This window comes from Anser cygnoides, chromosome Z (assembly GCF_040182565.1).
Source record: "Anser cygnoides isolate HZ-2024a breed goose chromosome Z, Taihu_goose_T2T_genome, whole genome shotgun sequence".
Lineage (NCBI taxonomy): Eukaryota > Metazoa > Chordata > Aves > Anseriformes > Anatidae > Anser > Anser cygnoides.
Window position 1 is genome coordinate 71726156 of NC_089912.1, and position 17786 is coordinate 71743941.

Genomic DNA, 17786 nt, shown 5'->3' on the forward strand with positions numbered 1-17786 from the left:
TGGCGGGACGGTGGTAAGACCACCCTGGTGTTATGACCAGCACTGGGCACATTTGGTTCTTGAACCTGCTCAAAGGAGCAACCACCCCAGACCAGGCACTCGTCCACCAGCACACTCCCAAAAGATGGATTTGCAGATGCCCATTAACCACTGAACAAATGTCAGACCTCTGAGTTCAGCTCTGTACACTGATGGCAACTTAATTCTGCACTGACTTTTGCATGATATTTGAAAATTTCCTGCCAATTTGGACACGAGTCTCAGTTACTTGGGCACAATGCTTTCTGCATCATTCCAGCATTCAAAGGCACACACTCATCTGACCTAAAAGCACTAAAATGAAGAATTTTGTCACCAGAGCTATAATTTAATTGAAATCAATTACAAAGCCTCACAGAGAAATCCACTCTTCTCTGATAAAGACAGCAGATCAAAATGGTTTTTGATCCATCATATGTCTTGCCATAGGTGTTAGAGGACAACACTGTCAATTCACAAAACAATCGTCTGTTACATTGGTTGATTGTAATTTGATGAAACTACTTCACCATCACAATTTAAGACCCATTTCTCTGATAATTACACTCCTTTGACCAAGAATATGGTCACTCATCACTTAGTGTTAAGAGTAACTGAAGCCACACTCAACCTCTCTACTGTTGAAATGTAATGTCAAATGTACTGTATTTATCCCAAGAGCAGTATTTAATCCTCATGCAAATCAATACATTTATTACTATTGTACTAACATTACTGCAAACAATATACCTGTAACAAAATAAGAGATCCCAGATACAAGAATTAAAAACTTAGGTTTCAGATATATTCTACTCCTGGTTATGCCAGACCTTCCAATACGAGAAAATGTTCACCACAAACAACATTTGGGTGTGTTTTTTGTGTTTTAATGCAACACGTTATAATGAATTGACATTCAAATGGTCAACTTAGTTTTCCTTAACAACAGATTACTTCTCAAAATTACATTTTTTTGCAATAGCATGAACTAATTATATTGATTTATGCTTAATACTACACTACATAAAAATACACCAATTTTATATGACAGAATGCAAAAAGCAGGGAAATAAAAAACTGAAATGGTCATGCCATGCAGATTCCTTACTTTTTCTAATTTATACTTCTGCCTTCAAAATATGTAGCTTATACATTAAGTTAAATAAATAAAGGTAGATGAATTAAGACCTGATTTTATGGATCTCAAAAGTGAGTTTACGTATCAGCAACTTGCCTCTTGTTAATGAATACAAGATAAGTCCCACCTGCCTCCATGGACACCTTATTTTGATTCTTGAAAACAAAAAATATTTTCAGTTTCAGCAGAAGATATTAGGCACTCATAAATTTTATTTCTATTGGCCAGGTTTCTAAAGCAATGCACTTAATTTTGAAAACTCCGGTCATTGTTATTCAAACATTTTTTTTAACCAAGTGGCAAATATATTGAACAAACTACCGAAGATTCATCGGGGTCACACAAAAAAAGAGCTGCAGGATGGATTTGCTAAAAAAGGAAATACTTGGAAGGGGTGGAGGGGAAGAACCTCCAGAAAGAATGAGAGTGAACAACAGATGGTAGATAAAGAAGGAAATAATCCATGAAACCTCTCTGCATAAATAAAATAAGACATACTTTTCCATGCAGGAGCTCATAGCACTCTTCCTACTAGACAAAACATTGGCATTGTAGCTGTGGCGGAAAATTAACAAAACCAAACAAAACAGAACAAGCCTGAGATCAAGGTACTCAGCACAGACTTGACTGAGAGTCTCAACTGTAAGAGGACAGCATTTAAAAGAGCATACTTTCCTCTGAACAATAGTATTTTGGAAACACTTCCTCAAAATTATAGTCAAATGGTAAAATTTTATTAGAAAGCATTTACACATCTTCTTAAGACAGTGGATAACTCAAAAACATTAGCTAATTACAAATTAAATGTACAGAAGCAAAAACTGTGTCCCTAGGGACAAAAGTACCTGATGAGCTCTTTGCATTACTGCAGTATGAGTAGTAAGAAAGAAATGTTACCTGTCCTCACAGATAGTGATAGTTTCCATGTTATGGTATTTTAATTAAAAAAAAAAAAAAAAAGAGAGAGAGAGAGAGGGAGATCTACTATTCGATAATTTGTTGAATAACAGTTTCACAACATTACCAGATGTAGTTTAAAAGTCCTATTTTTATTGACACACAATAGCAGTGTAACAAATTTTAAAACTATGTATTTTTAATTAAAGAAATATTCTTTGGTTTTCAAAGACAGACAACTTATTTTTGGGAAGACTAAAAAAAACAACTTCAAACAATCATGTCTTTATATTTTAGTAGTGGATTAAAATACAGTCCACATAATGACACAAGTGATTCCTTTTTAAGGAAAGTCCATTGGCTGCAGCAAAAAAACACACAAAATATAGGTTATAAAAGTGCAATGGGGAGAAGCAGTGCCCCCACGCTAGAGGCAGTGTGCCCGCCTCCCCGGCTGCATGCCCGCTGCACGCAGCCTTTCTGGGAAGGCAAAGGCAAATGGAAAATATTACCCTTACGGGGATGGAAGAACAGAATGTCTGGGGTAAAACTGTTACAAAAAGGAGACAAAAACAGTAAGTAGCAATTATGTAGAATAACCAGAGAGCGGCAGAACTCCCTTAGCTTCCTCAGGACCAATGTGGGTGGTACACTGGATTTAAAAGTGGAACGTAAATGTGATTGAAAGGAGAAATGTAAGTCTCCTCCCTTAGTTTTCAGTTGAAACTCCAAAGCAGATATAACTGAATAGGTAGGGCTTGCAAGGATGTATATATCAACAGCTTGTGAATCATGCTCATGATATCAACACATCTTAAAACTGATTACAGAAAATCTAAAATATATTTTTAAAATCAAAAGACCGAAGAAGAGGTGATATAGTCATTAATATCAGACAAGCATCCACACTTTCAGAAAGTATTGTGTAGGAAAATTTGGAATATCAGTAACACAAAGTCTATATATAAAAAAAGCCAGATCTCCTGGCTTACACACCTGTATGAGAACTGTATCTGTCATCTCACAACTCACTACCTAAACTATCCAGCCTGGACCAATACAAAGTCACGCAAAAACTGGTTTAAAAAGAATAGTCTTTCCCAACTTGGAAGTGAAACAAATTAAATCCATATGCTTTACAAGAATCAAGTGGTTCCATAAGCTGCTGAATGAGTAAAACTCGTTTTTCTGCAAAATACAGATTTGTACTTTGCACTGATTTGTTGGTATCTAGCATAGGGTGAATTTGTGCATCCTCTTCTGCCACAGTCATTGCATTATCAAGGTCCTTGCTAAATTTACAGAATTTCTAGCAGATGCTAGAAGTTTTTTCAGGAGAGTTTAGCAATGTTGAAAGTTTCAGAGGTCATTGTTAGCAGGGCACCCAGACAAGCATACACATGCAGAAAGCATGATTACATGAGCTTTGTTTTCTTAGGAAACCATGTTTAAAAACAATTCCTCAAAGGATACTTATTTTAAAACATAATGATAAAGAAATACCACTTCTGTACTTCTTTCATAACAAGAGTTATTTCTTTAATAACAAGTTCCTACCAGATTCCTGGGACAAAAATCTAAAAGCAAATTTTAGGGATTAGTAAATTTGAAGTAAAAACCAAAAACAAAAGAACTTTTTCTGATTTTCTGGGGCCTGAAGTATTTAATTTCAGAAATAGAGGAATCATTAAAATTCCTAATTCTTTTGGTATCCCAGAACCCAAGTCCCAAAATTGCAGAGAGGAGTCCCATCTCCTCTCTGCACTCAGTTACAAAGGATTACGTGGAGAAACAGAAGTTTTAAACAAACAAACAAACAAAAAGGTTCTTCCTGGCCCTCTGTTAATTAACTGATTGAAATAATTCTTTACAGAATCTGAGAACTCCCTTATCAAACATCCTGTAATTAAATCTTCAGTCATATGGTGACCTTCAGGTGCACAGAGGAAAGCAAAATTGTATCAATCACTGAATATACTTTACACCATAATGATCACGTTTTATTTACTGGACAACTGTAGGAATATGAAGAGCTCACAATACTATAATCAAGAGCTAGAACTACTTCTTTCTTGACTTAACTCCAATACTTGGAAATTTAATAAAAGATAATTCAAGAACTGAGATTGTGGTAGTCTCTGCCACAAAATTCTCATTCCCAGCTGTTTTGAAAAAAATGCTAGCATTGGTTTTAGGTTTCAAAATGTAACATTTCAACTACTGCTTGAATAGCTTTGTTTCATCTTCAATATTATCTTACTGTAGAGAACACTAGAACAATCTTTCCAATATTTGGAGTTGGACTTGATGATCCTTATGGGTCCCTTCCAACTCGGGATATTCTATGATTCCATGATTCTATGAATATAAAATAAAACAAAATATCAAGTTTTCAGTAGCTGCACTGGTTTCCACAACTCATAACTGCAAAAGTTTTGTTTGTTTGTTTTTTTAAACAAAGAACTATTCCAACATAATTATTTGGGTGACTTTATCAACTTAATCCAACACCAAAGTAGTCCAAGTTTCTTGACCACCAAAACCCCATACGGAGGTAATGATGGAAGAAGAAACAGTACGCAGTAGGTACAACATCCTAACTAAAAACACATCTGCCAGTAGCATGGTTACAACTGCTATGAATCCAGAAGCAGCAGACACAGTTCTTGGAGCAGACAGTGACATGTTTAGGCGAGGTTCACTATAGTTGCCCAATTAATCTTTTAAAAAGTGTCAACAACAAAATAGTTAACACATGAAAGTATCACATTAAGACTGCTAAAATACAGATTGTCATTGATTGTAATTATTAATAACTGGAAATATTTAGTATTGTTTAAGATTTAATCTATTCCCTTCTACCTCAAAAAATTTTTTTAAAAAAAGTGCTAGAATCAAAAATTTTAGATATTTATTTTTTGTCGTAAAAAAAAAAAAAATCAGTCAGCTGCTATTGGTAAGGATAACAGCCATAAGACAAGAGGATGCATCTACATAAACAGAGGCAAGCTCAATTACTACTACTGTAGTAATAAGAAACTCCAAAATACAGAAACAAATAAAAGAACTATCCAGAAGTCACAATCGGAAATCTGGGGGAAAAAAATGAGAAAATGACATTGACCCCTAGACAGCATCACCATCCTACTAACAGAGGAGAGGAGGGTGTCACTTACCAGTGTGAGCTAGACTAACATGAACAACTTTATTGGAGGTTTGACTGTGTAGTCTCAGCTTTAATTTTTCTTTCTCCTCATGGCAAGTGCAGTTGGTCATATCAGCAAATTCTTTCAGAACATGCTTCACACACATATTTTATAAATCCAAGGAACTCAGAGCAAAAATGTGAGAGAATTCATGTTTCTTATAAGACAACATAGGAAGAGGAACCAACTAAAATGTTTAGTATCTTAATGCTCACCTAGTATTATTTTTCTTCTGCATAGGAAATGAGATTCAATTACACATTAGGAAAAGTTTGTGGGCTGATTTTCTAAAGCAAGCAGTTTGCAACTTGAGACACTAAGCTTAGAACTGTATACTCATGACAATGGCTTAACAAAGGTCAAGGATTCAGATAAATTCTGCACTTTTGGCATAAGAATTAGGTGTATTAGAAAATATTCGAAAGGACTTCAGTCACTCATGCTCAAGTAATCTCAATTTATAGTATTAAACACATGTATCCTAGTATCTTTAGTAACTATGTTTACATAACAAGCATGCTCTGTCTGTCACAGAATATTATAAAACTACTATTACTTGTTCAAGGATTTCAATTCCCCAGGAAATTATATGGGGCCAAACAGTATTATACCGTTTTTCATAAGCGTTTATGGCAGAACTTCAACTACTTTCCTGTTAATGAAGTGTCCAGAGTTTTTTCTTTCTGTGTTTATCTTTAAAAGATTAATTTTCAGAAATTAGAACCATGTGACAATAATGACTTCTGCACACTGTCAGAAGTTAAACACAGTCTTTATAATGAGAGAGATTAATATTAAGTTTTGCCAAACTAAATCATCTAGATTCATGAAATTAGGAAGTTTCCTCAATCAGAGTCACAAATGCTAAAGCCTTTATCAAATAGCCACTCACATTCCTAAAAGCCAGAGAATACCTATTCCATAAAACCTCTTTTTTCTTTTTTTCCTAATTTGAAGTCTGATCAAATAGCAAGTGTTCACTTTCTTACTAATAGGTCAATACTACAACCTCTTCAGCTTAACCAAATCATCTCCCGACTGCAGGACCTTGAGCCCTAAGGATTTTTGCACTCCTTTGAAACACCACCAACTAAGACTATTTTTAAAGGACACCATAAATAACAGTAAAGCCTTAATTCCCAAATGAATAGCACTAAGTAAAATTTTATTGGGCCTCCTAAATTCACGATATAGTCACTGACACAATTCAGGGTGTCTAGATTGACAAGGAGGTTCAAACTTTTACTACATGGAAAACCCATTATTTATTACATTTTAGAAACACACACACACTACATCAGATCCACACTTAATTCTACCTACACTCAAACGTTGTCATGACAATATTTGCACATTGCATTTTAGCAACTGGCAAGTATTAATGCAGATATGTGGAGTGCGCTTGGGCCTTCTCACTGCTCATCTCAAACTCACTAGCAAAGCAAAAAGCTCTCCTCTGAAGAACTCTCTCTGCTCATTTATACATATACAAAAGCCCAATGCGTAGCACATTTAAGATATAGTATGTACACTATCTCAGAGAAGCTAGGCACTACAGAGAGTCATCTGGATGGCTCTTAAACTCGCTCTCCCAGATTTTGCTGAGTCGCCCACAGGTGATGCAGAAGCAAGTGTGATTATGTGCAGATGAGGGAGGCAAGGGAAAGGATTCACTACAGTTAGCCAATTTTTTTTTTCTCCAGAATGTTTTGTTGCCTTTGTTTTTTTTTTTTTTTGAGGCGAGTGCACAGGTGCCAACTTTTTAAACATTGCTGGAAGACAACAGCAAAACTGGAAGCTGCTGAACTTGCAAGCGTGGCAAATTGCGGTCGAACACTGCGGTGCAGGGCTGCAGGGTGTCCTCAGCTGCCGGCGAGCGCCGTGTCCCTGCCAGGGTGAGGGAGGGAGGGACGGCCAGCTGCGGGAGGCAGCCCGGTGACCGCGGGGCCGGTGCTGCCTGCAGCTGAGCGCTGTGAGAAGATGACTGATTCCTTAGCCCTGCTGTCATCACTGCCTGTCAGCTCCTTCCCTCAGCGTGCCAGAGGTTTCCTCTCCCCACAATCTGCTGGCATAACTGCTTGTGTAATTGTTTGCTAACTTAGTTCAGTTAGAATGATCTGGGATAGCTTCAACATCAGTAGGATTCTTTTTCTTAATTATTATTTTTATTCTTTTTAAGCTTACAGACTGAACTGGGTCATGCCATGCTGGTGAGCTGCATCAGGTACAGGGAGGCAAGGATGGAGCTGTGGATAGCATGCAAGCCTCCCACTCAGCTGATACAGAAGAGGGTCAGCAGCCAGAGAGAGAAGGGAGGAAGAGGAGGGAAGGTGGAGGCTGAAGCCGACGAGCACAGAATCCCCGGACTGACTGCTGGCACGACTGCTCAGGATCATCCACACCGGGCCAGGCACAGGACTGGGATCTTCATTTGGGGTGCCAGTGGAGCAGCACCACATCCCAGAGCTACAAGCCACCTGCCAGCTTGCTGAGCATCAGAAGAGCTCGCAGATGATCATGTCAAACTGCCTTCATCACATTCCCCTCCACCTTCAGCTACAAAGTTACACCAGCAAGCACAGAAACACACAATTAGCACCTCTGCTGCACCCGGGCAACTCTAGTGACAAACACTTTCACAATCTCTGGCTATAATATTTTATAGAGCACTTTATTTTAAAAGTATGATCTAATATATTGTGAGATTTGGGACGTTGTGTTACTATGGTTATAGGCTCCTCTGCTTTGTTCCCTTTGCAGGCAACAAATGAAAAATAGAGCGGGAGATCATACTGTTCACGGATATTAAGAGGTCCAGCACTGGATTCTCTTAACATAACGCGCTCTCTCTCCATAGTCAATGCAGGTTTATTAAAGGTTAGAAGAAAATAAATGGTTCTATGTAGATAGTGCAGGGGATAAGCTTATTTTTGCTAATTGAGATGGAAAACTTTTGAGGCCCAATTCCCACCTTAGGCTGCTTACTAGGTAACTTGCCAATCTTTAAAGCTGTTACAACTAGATTTATACTACTTTGCCAGACAAAATACACAAGGAATTAACTGGAATGATCACAAATGCATTCTTTAAAAATAAATAAATAAATAAATAAAAATGTAACTTATCCAGTTGCCAGAACTATATTTAAAATAAGAACATCTACCAAGAGTTTTATATGGCCCCCATAATTGCTGTACACCTATCCGAAACCAATCAAAACAACTAGAAGTCTATTTAGGAATATGGTTGGGAGACACTTTAATCCATAAATAATATATGAAACTGCCTAGGGAGGATTTTAAAAAGGGTTTTGTTGACATGGGTAAGAAATTTTGCACTAGTGAATAGAAATAGTTGAAAACAATGCAATCTTCTTTGGATAATAGATCATTTTATTGTCCAGTGTAAGTATTGTAAAGAAAACCGAAGAGACTCAAAATTATTGGCTCAGTTTAGAAATTATAACATTGAACAAATCAAAGTTGAAAAATAAAAGCTCAAAACAATACTGGGAGATGAGAGGTCTGGTCAGGTTTTAGACAGAGTATCCAAACAGCTGGAAAAGATGTTGATTCTCTGAGGGAACTTTGTAATGTATTTGACTCATGTTTTTGTGGAGCTGTGGATTATCCTGAGGGGTTTGAAAGGAGGAACATATGCCAAGAAGTTAAGAACATTATCTGGAAAATGATAGTATTTTACTAGTTTTCCAAGATAGCCAGCTACAGAATAAAGAAAAAAGAAGAAGAAGAAAAGAAAAAGAGGGAAAGAAAAAGGAAAGAGGAAAAGGGAAAGAAAAGAGGAAAAGGGAAAGAACAAAGGAAAAGGGAAAGAACAAAGGAAAAGGGAAAGAAAAGAGAAAAAGGGAAAGAAAAAGAAAATAATTGATGGAGTGGTCAAAATGAGAGCTTATCTACTAATGAAGGGGATTCTTTTGCTTTGGCTTCACCAAATACATGTAAGGCCATGTTTTCAAAACCCAGGCTTTCATTTCAAAAAATGTTTTTAAAATCAAATCAATTTTTTTTTTAAAAAAAAAAGAATATCCATTCTTTCCTAATTTTCACAATCAGTGCACTTACATCCATTAAGATGATAGAAGAGAAATAAAATTCATTATTAATACAGCTCACATTGACATTTTTTTCAAGCCACATATGTGCTACACGTTAAGGGTAGTCTGTCACCTACAACATGTGTAATACTGTCTTCACAAGTAAATCTGTTTTATAATGATTATGACTTTAAAAACTATTTATTTTTGGAGATTTGCAATATGCTCTCTCTCATCATTTTCTAGTACTTTATGAAACTGGTAATTATGTAGATATTTTGTTTCTTTCTGCAATTACATGTTGTCATCTTAGATGCCAGCTTTACATAATTATAGATGTGGCTAGAATGGCTCACTACATCACTTTTCCAGGCAAAAGTTACGGTCTTCCCTTAAAAACGGCGCTCAGTTTTGAGAGGTGTCAAACTAGAATGCATGCTGTGTGTCTGGAAAATTTAATAATAAAGGTAAATATTTGGAAACTACTCACAAACTATTACCTCTTGTTAGAGCGATAAGGTGTAGCGTTTTTACTTCTATTTAAGTCACCCAACATTTCGTATTTGGTGAGGGGGAAAAAGACCATACTGGGTGCTTCTGGCAGGAAGAGCTGATTGACAGGAGCCAGTGACAGTCACGTCCCTGCAAGAAGGGATGTGTCTGGTGAAGCCCGCCCAGGCAGGAAGGGGTGCAGACGGGCTTGGTGCGGGACACCATGCCCCAGCAGTGTCCCCAGACACAGAGCCCTGGGGTGACACAACACCCCCCACCCCAAGCTGTGCTTCCACACTGTACTGGTATCACAGTCCCACATGCCAACAGAGCTGACAAGGAAATTAAACCATTGACCAAACAACCATGTTCAGCCTGATGGGAGCTCCAGAGAGCAAGAGAGACCGTGATATGACGGCAAGTGGCACTGAGATCAAATGCAGTAGGACTGATTAATATGATACAGCCAAACTGATGGACTCAGCAGCCACTGGGCATGGAAGCCGAAGCATCAGTGCAAATACACTGGTCATACCAATTCTGAGAAAATTTAGGCAAGACGAGCACATTGGACAAGGTTGTCAGAGCCCAATTCTGTTCCCAGGAAATTTCAAAAGTGTTCTTGCTGTTAATTTTGTTTGGAGCAGGATGCAACTCTGCAGAAGAGCAATCAAGTTCAAATTGTTTGCAAGCTTAACAGTTTTAAGGCTGAATGATGAACACATCCAAACCTTCAGGGAAAAATTTTGCTTGCTCTTTTAGTCCAAATATGACAATTAGAGTTTAAGCGGCACAGTTGAGCAGATCCAAACACCAGTTTAAAATTCAGTCCAGAATCCAGAGCACAGCAGCCAACAGAGAAGTATCCTGGGACATCTAGATCAGTCCAAAGAATTTATAACACAAAAACAGCATTTACTTAATAATCATAATAAATGTACAAAAGCATGTTAATATAAAGGCCCAAAAAAGACATTCTATTTACCAAGATATAGAATTCTGACCAAATTCTGCAGCTGACAGTTAAACTAGAAAAAGCCTGGAACTGAGCTTTCTCTGCACCTTGAGAAATTACCAACTGAACAAGAGAACTGTAATTCTGAGTAGAAATTCAGTATCAAACATGTAATTAGAATACTTTTCATACAGTGAAAGACCTCAATCTATTTGAAAGTCACTGTTGTTTTTTTCCCCGACACCAAAACAAAGGTACACTGATCCACAAACAAAATCTTTACAATTACAACCAAAATGTTTTTACTATGTTCTCAATTTAAACCATATCCCAGTTTTGGATCTATTGCAGAAAATGAGGCAGTCTTTGTAAGAAGAGTTCAAACCCTTATGCACAAATATTTCTCCATTTCAGTACTAAGATGCGTCTGTTTTAAGACAATCAGATGTGACAGGTAGCACATTTATGGGAGATCAGTGAGTCCCTTGGTTACTTCGTGAGATGCAGGTCTAAAGGCAGTGTGACATCAACCAGCCGAGAAGTGCAGGAATCCCCTGGGACTAGCTGTCATGCCTCATCGTCGTTATGAAAGAAAAATGGTAAACAAGGAAGTAAGTCTGCAATTATGAATTTATGGATGTTTGTTAATGAGTATCTCAGACGTAGTCAGCTCCTTTTGGAGTATTTTTCAGATTTCACAGGCTATTTCAGAGTGGTCCTTCAGAACTGATTAAAATGCCACCACCATTAGATTATATGAGAAAAAAAAAACACATTAACATGTTAAAACAAGCTGTACGCAAATATACACTGAAAGCTTGTGGAACACACACACCCTGCAAATTTCAGACATCAGCTATTTCCAGTGGACAAACAATAATCCAGGGATTGGAAGAAAAAAAAAAAAAAAAGGAGAAAGGGATTTAATTCATAAAGGCACAAAAAAGAATGACCAAGAGGACTCTAAGGACCAAATTTAATATATTTCTGGTTTAAACCACACAGACAAAAATGAGGTATCAGAAATCATACATTGTGATTTATGCTAAAGGAATCTTTCAGAAAAATCCCCAGACAATCACACAAAAAGATAATGAGGATAAGATGATACAATTTAAATGCAGATCACCCAGACAGACACCCTCTCGGTCATTTAGTAAGTCCAGACAGATGGTTCTTGCAGCAGTTCTCTTACCCTGGCTATGCTTAAAATTAGGGTAATCACTTGGACAAAGCATAACCTAAAGGCAAAACCCAGCAAAATATTTTTTAAATCTTTTTTCTAAATGTTAATCTCAAGGATTATAAAAAAAATAGAATGCAACTTGAGCAGGAAGATATTAAGAGAAAGAGAGAAACACTGATGATTTATAATGAGTGCTGGTACCAGATAGGGGAGTAGGGGTTGGGATGGCAGTGGATAAGCAGTTCATAAAAGTGTCTTGGGCTACAGGTCATATACAATATAACACAATATCTTTTTTATGGGAGAGATTTAGCTGCATGTCTGTTTAATCCTCTGCTGCATGCCTGGGTATACATGCTATCCTTAAGAGATACAGGACAGCCTTGTTTCACGTACTGTATCCAGAAACTAGCGTAGAGTCGGAGTTTTACAATTGATGAACATATTTCAACCCAAATAAAAGTAATTTTTCCATCATTTTCTGGAAAAAGGAAAAAAAAAAAGGCAAACATTCACTGAACTATCTGACAAAGCCTTAAGAGCACACTCTCTAAGTAATAAAGAAAAGCGGGTCAGTGCTTATTGCAATAAGCTAAGTTCAAAGTAAGTAAACAAAATTTGTCTGAAACTGCATTTCATTTGAGTTATGGTGGGTGGGGGTAGGGAAGCAAACAAAACATTACTAATTGTACGTTTGATATGCTTGCCTCCTTGCTGATATATATGGGCTGCATACAGCATGACTCAACCCAATTTCCAAGCAGTCTGTCAGTAAGCATGTGGACTTGAAGACATTCTGGTCTAAGGACACAAGAGGCCCCATTTCTTCCCCTCTGTTCAGTATTTCACTTTGAAAAGTTGTCAGAGGGAGGGAGAGTACGACATTGCAGCTGCAATGCATTTCCAGTTAGTGGTGAATCTCCCCGTGCTGTTTCTGCAGACCCTCAGCCTAGCAAGCTCCCCAGCAGTGCTCACACATCCACAAGCTGGGCAGTGCTTATATGGAGGGCTGTTTTCCTGGCTCAAGCAATCCTAGTGACTGACAGAGCCAAAGAAGTGCTGAGTAAAAATGGATGCTGAGCTTCAGCATTGCAGATATCTGCTATACGTTATTGTACACGTTCAGGTCACCAGAGCTGTCGCTGCTCCAGCTCGGCACGTTGCAAAACCACCCATTGAGGAAGCAACACTGCCCATAAGGTTCAGAGATGCAGGGGACAGCTTTGTTCTGCACCTATTCCTGTTTAGACATTTCTGTGAAAACATGAAAACCATCTGATCCAAATATAAGTACTTCTATGCGGTATGAATGTAAGTGACCCAATGAGGAGACTGAATTTCAAAAATTCTCTTTAGCTGCATATTCTGAGAAAACACCTAGTGCACAGAAAGAAAATGGTATTTATAGAGTATTTCAGGTGTAATTACATGAATTATCACTAAAACATATGAATGAATTCAAGCATACTTAAAATAATAATCCTCCTTTTAGAATTAAAAAAGTAAATTACTTCACATGATACAAAACAGGACAAGGGATCCTGTTTTTGCACAAGTGACTTTATTTTATACAGAGCAAAATACCACAGCAAGATTAAACAGTCTTGCTGTGCAAGATGCATTGCTTTCAAGCTGCCTTTGAAGCATGCAGCATCATAATGCTTGAATGTGGCACATCCCAAATCTTACATAGCATTTGATGTAGTTACAAGTGGCTTCCTTCTTTAAAATCTCAGATATAAATGGATCCAAGGGGAATGAGATATCTTCTTGCTTAACAGCTGTAGCAGGATATGAAGTTACTGTGCTGCAGATGTTTCCACTGTCATTCCCCCCTACACAAACTTTGAGCAAGATGGAATAGTTAATTGTGCAAGCTCCAGTACTTTCTAGCTCAAAGAAAAGGTTAGTTTAAACTGTCTTCACCCATAGGTTTCACTAACACATTGTACTTGGCTCAGATAACAATGAGGTGAACTTGTATTGCTGGCTATGCCACCTCTGCTCAGGGCCAGCCATAAATGTTTTGTGGGGCAGCTTCTGAAACAGCTTGTGGCTGTTCCACACAGAATCTGATTTGGCCCCATTTTCCTTTTGGTTGTTACAATTATATTTACAATTGTAGACAGTAAGAAAGATGGCCCACTTTTGCTACAGAAAGCCCAGTATTTTATATTCTTGGTATTAGCAGACAAAGCTATGAAGATACAGCTGCTATTGTCAGAAATTCAGTCTTTCAAAGGAAAATGACCAGTACCACTCCCAAAGGAGGTTCTAATCAGCATCTGTATCAGGAATCTTCTGAGTCTAGGATTTTAGAAAAGTACAGTTAAGAGTCTGTAGCTCAAGCCTAGAAACTAAAGCAAAAACTTTGTATCAAAATGCATCAATACTTTCTATTTTTTCCCACCTCTGATACAGAATTATACCTTCTTGAACTGCTGGTATTAACAGCTTACAGAGATACCTGTCAAGTATCATTCAGAACGTGCAGTGGTTTTCTGTTGTATAGTCACCATAAGTCAGGCTCTATAGTAGTAAGTGTACACATAGTAGACACACTTAAATTCTACTGGCTTGAGAAATAATATAGTTAAGAGTTTCCAGCACTGGCATTTTTCCCCTCAGAAGAGGCAAAATTACTGCAGAATAGTAGGAACTGTGCACTGTCTGATCTTCTTATTTAAATCTAAACCTTTACTCCTAACTTGGAGAATGACAAACAGCTTGCCAAAGGCATATGACTAAGGATTTGAGACAAACCTTATAGGGAAAATCTGCCTCTACAGATTTTGATCACTTTGACTTAATCAAGCCATAGAGAATGTTCTTGTCAGAGATGAGCGTGGTCTTTGCAGACACAGAGCATCGTAAGAAACAAAAGAAGAGTTACAGAATGGGAACTGTCTAGACAGTCAGCAGAAACTTGAGCATTAGCAGGAGGCATCAGCATGCCTCTGAGCCATGACAAGAGAGGATTTTGCTCTTTCCCTAGAGAGACTCCTCTCTTGAGCAGAGTTCCCACCTATGAACAAAACGCATAATCACTCCACAACCTCCTAAGCTCTCTTGACAGGTCCTACCTACTGTGCGAGCTATGGCCCTGCCTGTGAGCGACCAAATCCCTATTCCGAAGGCATGGCCACAGCATTTAACTACTCAGGGCCCGTAGTTTGGCTGCTGTTACAGCAGCATGCGCAGAGCACAAGAGAGGGAAGCAGAGGGTTCTAGTTTCACGTCCTACCTTTGCTCTTATTCTGAACAAGGGAATAACAACATAATGGTTCCTGAATGTCCTTAAGAAGGAAAGCTAATAGTGTCCCATATTTCCTAATAACTCAAGCATCAGATTACTTCAATTCAAATTGTCATTTTTGTTTTACAACAAAAATCTGCAAGTTAATAGCTGTGGAACCACATGGAAAATAAACTGAGAAGAATGTTATCTTTAAAATCTTTAACCAAATAGGTATAACTTGATTTTATTTTTATTTGTGTTTCTCTCACATTTTTAAAAAGGTCAGTTGGGTTTCCATAAGTACATTTGCTTTTTCAAAAGGTGATTCTAGATGCTTATGATTTTAGAAAAGCAATAGTGTTTCAAACCAGGCTTGGGAAAAACCATCATAGACTCTATTCACCAACTGCAACACAGAAATATTTTCATATTGACCCTTCACCAACTGTAAACTATAGAGTGCATTAGCTATTTCCTGCTGGTACCTAAAGTTTAAACATTTGTGCATGGAATCACTAACCTGACAGTCAGCTGAGTCTACAAAAATTAGTTTGGGGTAGATTGCTCTGGTTACAGGAACTTTATTCAACATATTAGTGTTTATGTATATTAGCATAATATTTAAATGTATTCAAGGTGCTTTTCTTTTAATCTGAAAAACTCAGCAGCTCATTACCACTGGCAGTTAAAATGATCCTAGACTCGGTGGCAGCATGCCTAACCTCAAAATCATTGAGGTTCACTGCAGCAAGCAAGTCTCTAAATCTCCAAAGTGTCCAGTGGGGACAATCAGAATTGTGCTGATTGAGAGGAAACTACAACAAGGATACAAAAGGGTCACAACACCTAAACAAACACTGTGACTGAAGTCAATTTCAAACTTTCTATATTTTGTAAACTACTAGGATTTTTATTTTTTTTTTTCCCAAGGAAAAGCAAAATGAGATTCAACTTTCTCCATTTGTTTTCTCTTAAATCATCTAGTTTTCCAGTATTTACTCCTCATGCTCTGCCAAACAATATTATAATTTACAGAAGTTTTTGCTGATATAAAAAAACCTGGAAGCCCTCTCCAATGCCAAGCGACAGCAGTTTAGAGAGTTTAACTGGTGAGTAATGCACTGATGCAATACCGCAATGCAAATTTTTTTCAAAATATTTAGGACTTAGAGATTACTTGCGGAAATGGTTATGTTTCCTAACAAATCAAGTGTTTCAAGAACAGACCACCCAAATGTATTATCATAAAAAGATGTCAGTTACTTAATTACATGATAGAGCAACACATTTCTACTTCTCTCTCTCTCTCTTTTCTTCCCAACAAAATGTATCCTCTCTAGAGAGTAAAAGGTTTACAGCAGGAGGTGGGTTGAATTAACTTTGCTAGTAACCAATTTCCTCATGTTCCAATTATTTTGGAAATAGTTTAACTTGAACCATGATAATGTACATATAACACAAGGGAATGAAAACACTACCCCTTTTCTGCATCTGAAATGGCTTTGCTGAGACCACCTACAGTGACTTAAACTGTATGTACTTCCAGCTAAAGTTAAAAATACTTGTATTCTTTCAACTGTTATTTTATATCATTTCAATTTCCCCATGCAAATTGGTCAAGAACTACTGTATTGCTGCAGTCTGTGGTAGAAGTGAGATAATTCTTGGGATATTCTGAAGACATTAAAACCTGGTATCTCAGATTCACAACCACACTACTTTGAGAAAACATACATTTTACTAATTAATTGATGCCCTGTTGTAAGTTAGAAATAATTTACATCAAAATTAAACTGCACCATCATGTGCTGTCCTTTATTTAAGCCAGTAATCTAGCTCCCAATTCAGATCAGGTCTCCTACCTGTCAATGCAGCAAAGCACACTTCTTGTTAAAACTTTATACGGCCTTCACAAATGCCTTAATTTAAGTGTATATGACTAAACCTCTCCTCCATATCTTAATTCTCTCAAAATGCATAAAAATAATTTACTAAAATGCATACAGCAACAATGTACCTGAATGTTTAGAGAGGTATCTACCAGCAACATTCCTTAAAAACCAGGGTATCCTAGTGAATATTAAACAGACACAGACTGTATTTTTCTATTCAAGAGCAAAGTGCTGAAACAACTACTTTGTACTTCACTATCTATAAGCCAGTATTGTGTGTTCATCACCATTTCACAGAATAGTAATGTCTACTAAAGGGACTATCAGCATCTGATGAGAAAGCAATATGTATTGGCAATCCATTAGAAAAGGGTAACAAAAGGACAAAGTATTTAAACAATTGAATTTCACAGCAGATAACTTTAGTGGGTGTCATAAAATGTGCTATATCTGTAAAAACATGAACATTCTGATGGGGAACTTGGAATAAAACTGGATCAGAGGTGCTCTGGCAGAGAGAGCAGGGAAAGAATAGGGATTTTGTAAAGGAATTCAGCCCTGGTCCTCCTCCTTTTCTGCGTGATTACCTTACATTTTCTTCTGGGGCTGTGACAAGATTTTTTTATTATTATTATTTATTTATTTAGTGCTATAAAGTCTACCATTTATTTTCACATATTCAGTGGATGACTACGCACATTTCATGGGTG

The 17786-nt window shown here is 37.4% G+C and overlaps 1 protein-coding gene across 11 annotated transcripts in view; it reads right to left on the reverse strand.

The window, feature by feature from the left end:
- ARL15 (ADP ribosylation factor like GTPase 15) overlaps positions 1 to 17786 on the reverse strand; it is a 216914-nt gene that overhangs the window by 50379 nt on the left and 148749 nt on the right. Inside the window, exon 5 of one of the 11 annotated variants that reach the window (XM_048050392.2) lies at positions 1 to 17786. This exon is cut by the window's left edge and continues 13090 nt beyond it; it is cut by the window's right edge and continues 56497 nt beyond it. The exons of the other annotated variants lie outside the window; for them this stretch is intronic. The gene's annotated coding sequence lies outside the window, so the exon portion shown is untranslated. 11 annotated transcript variants of the gene reach the window in all.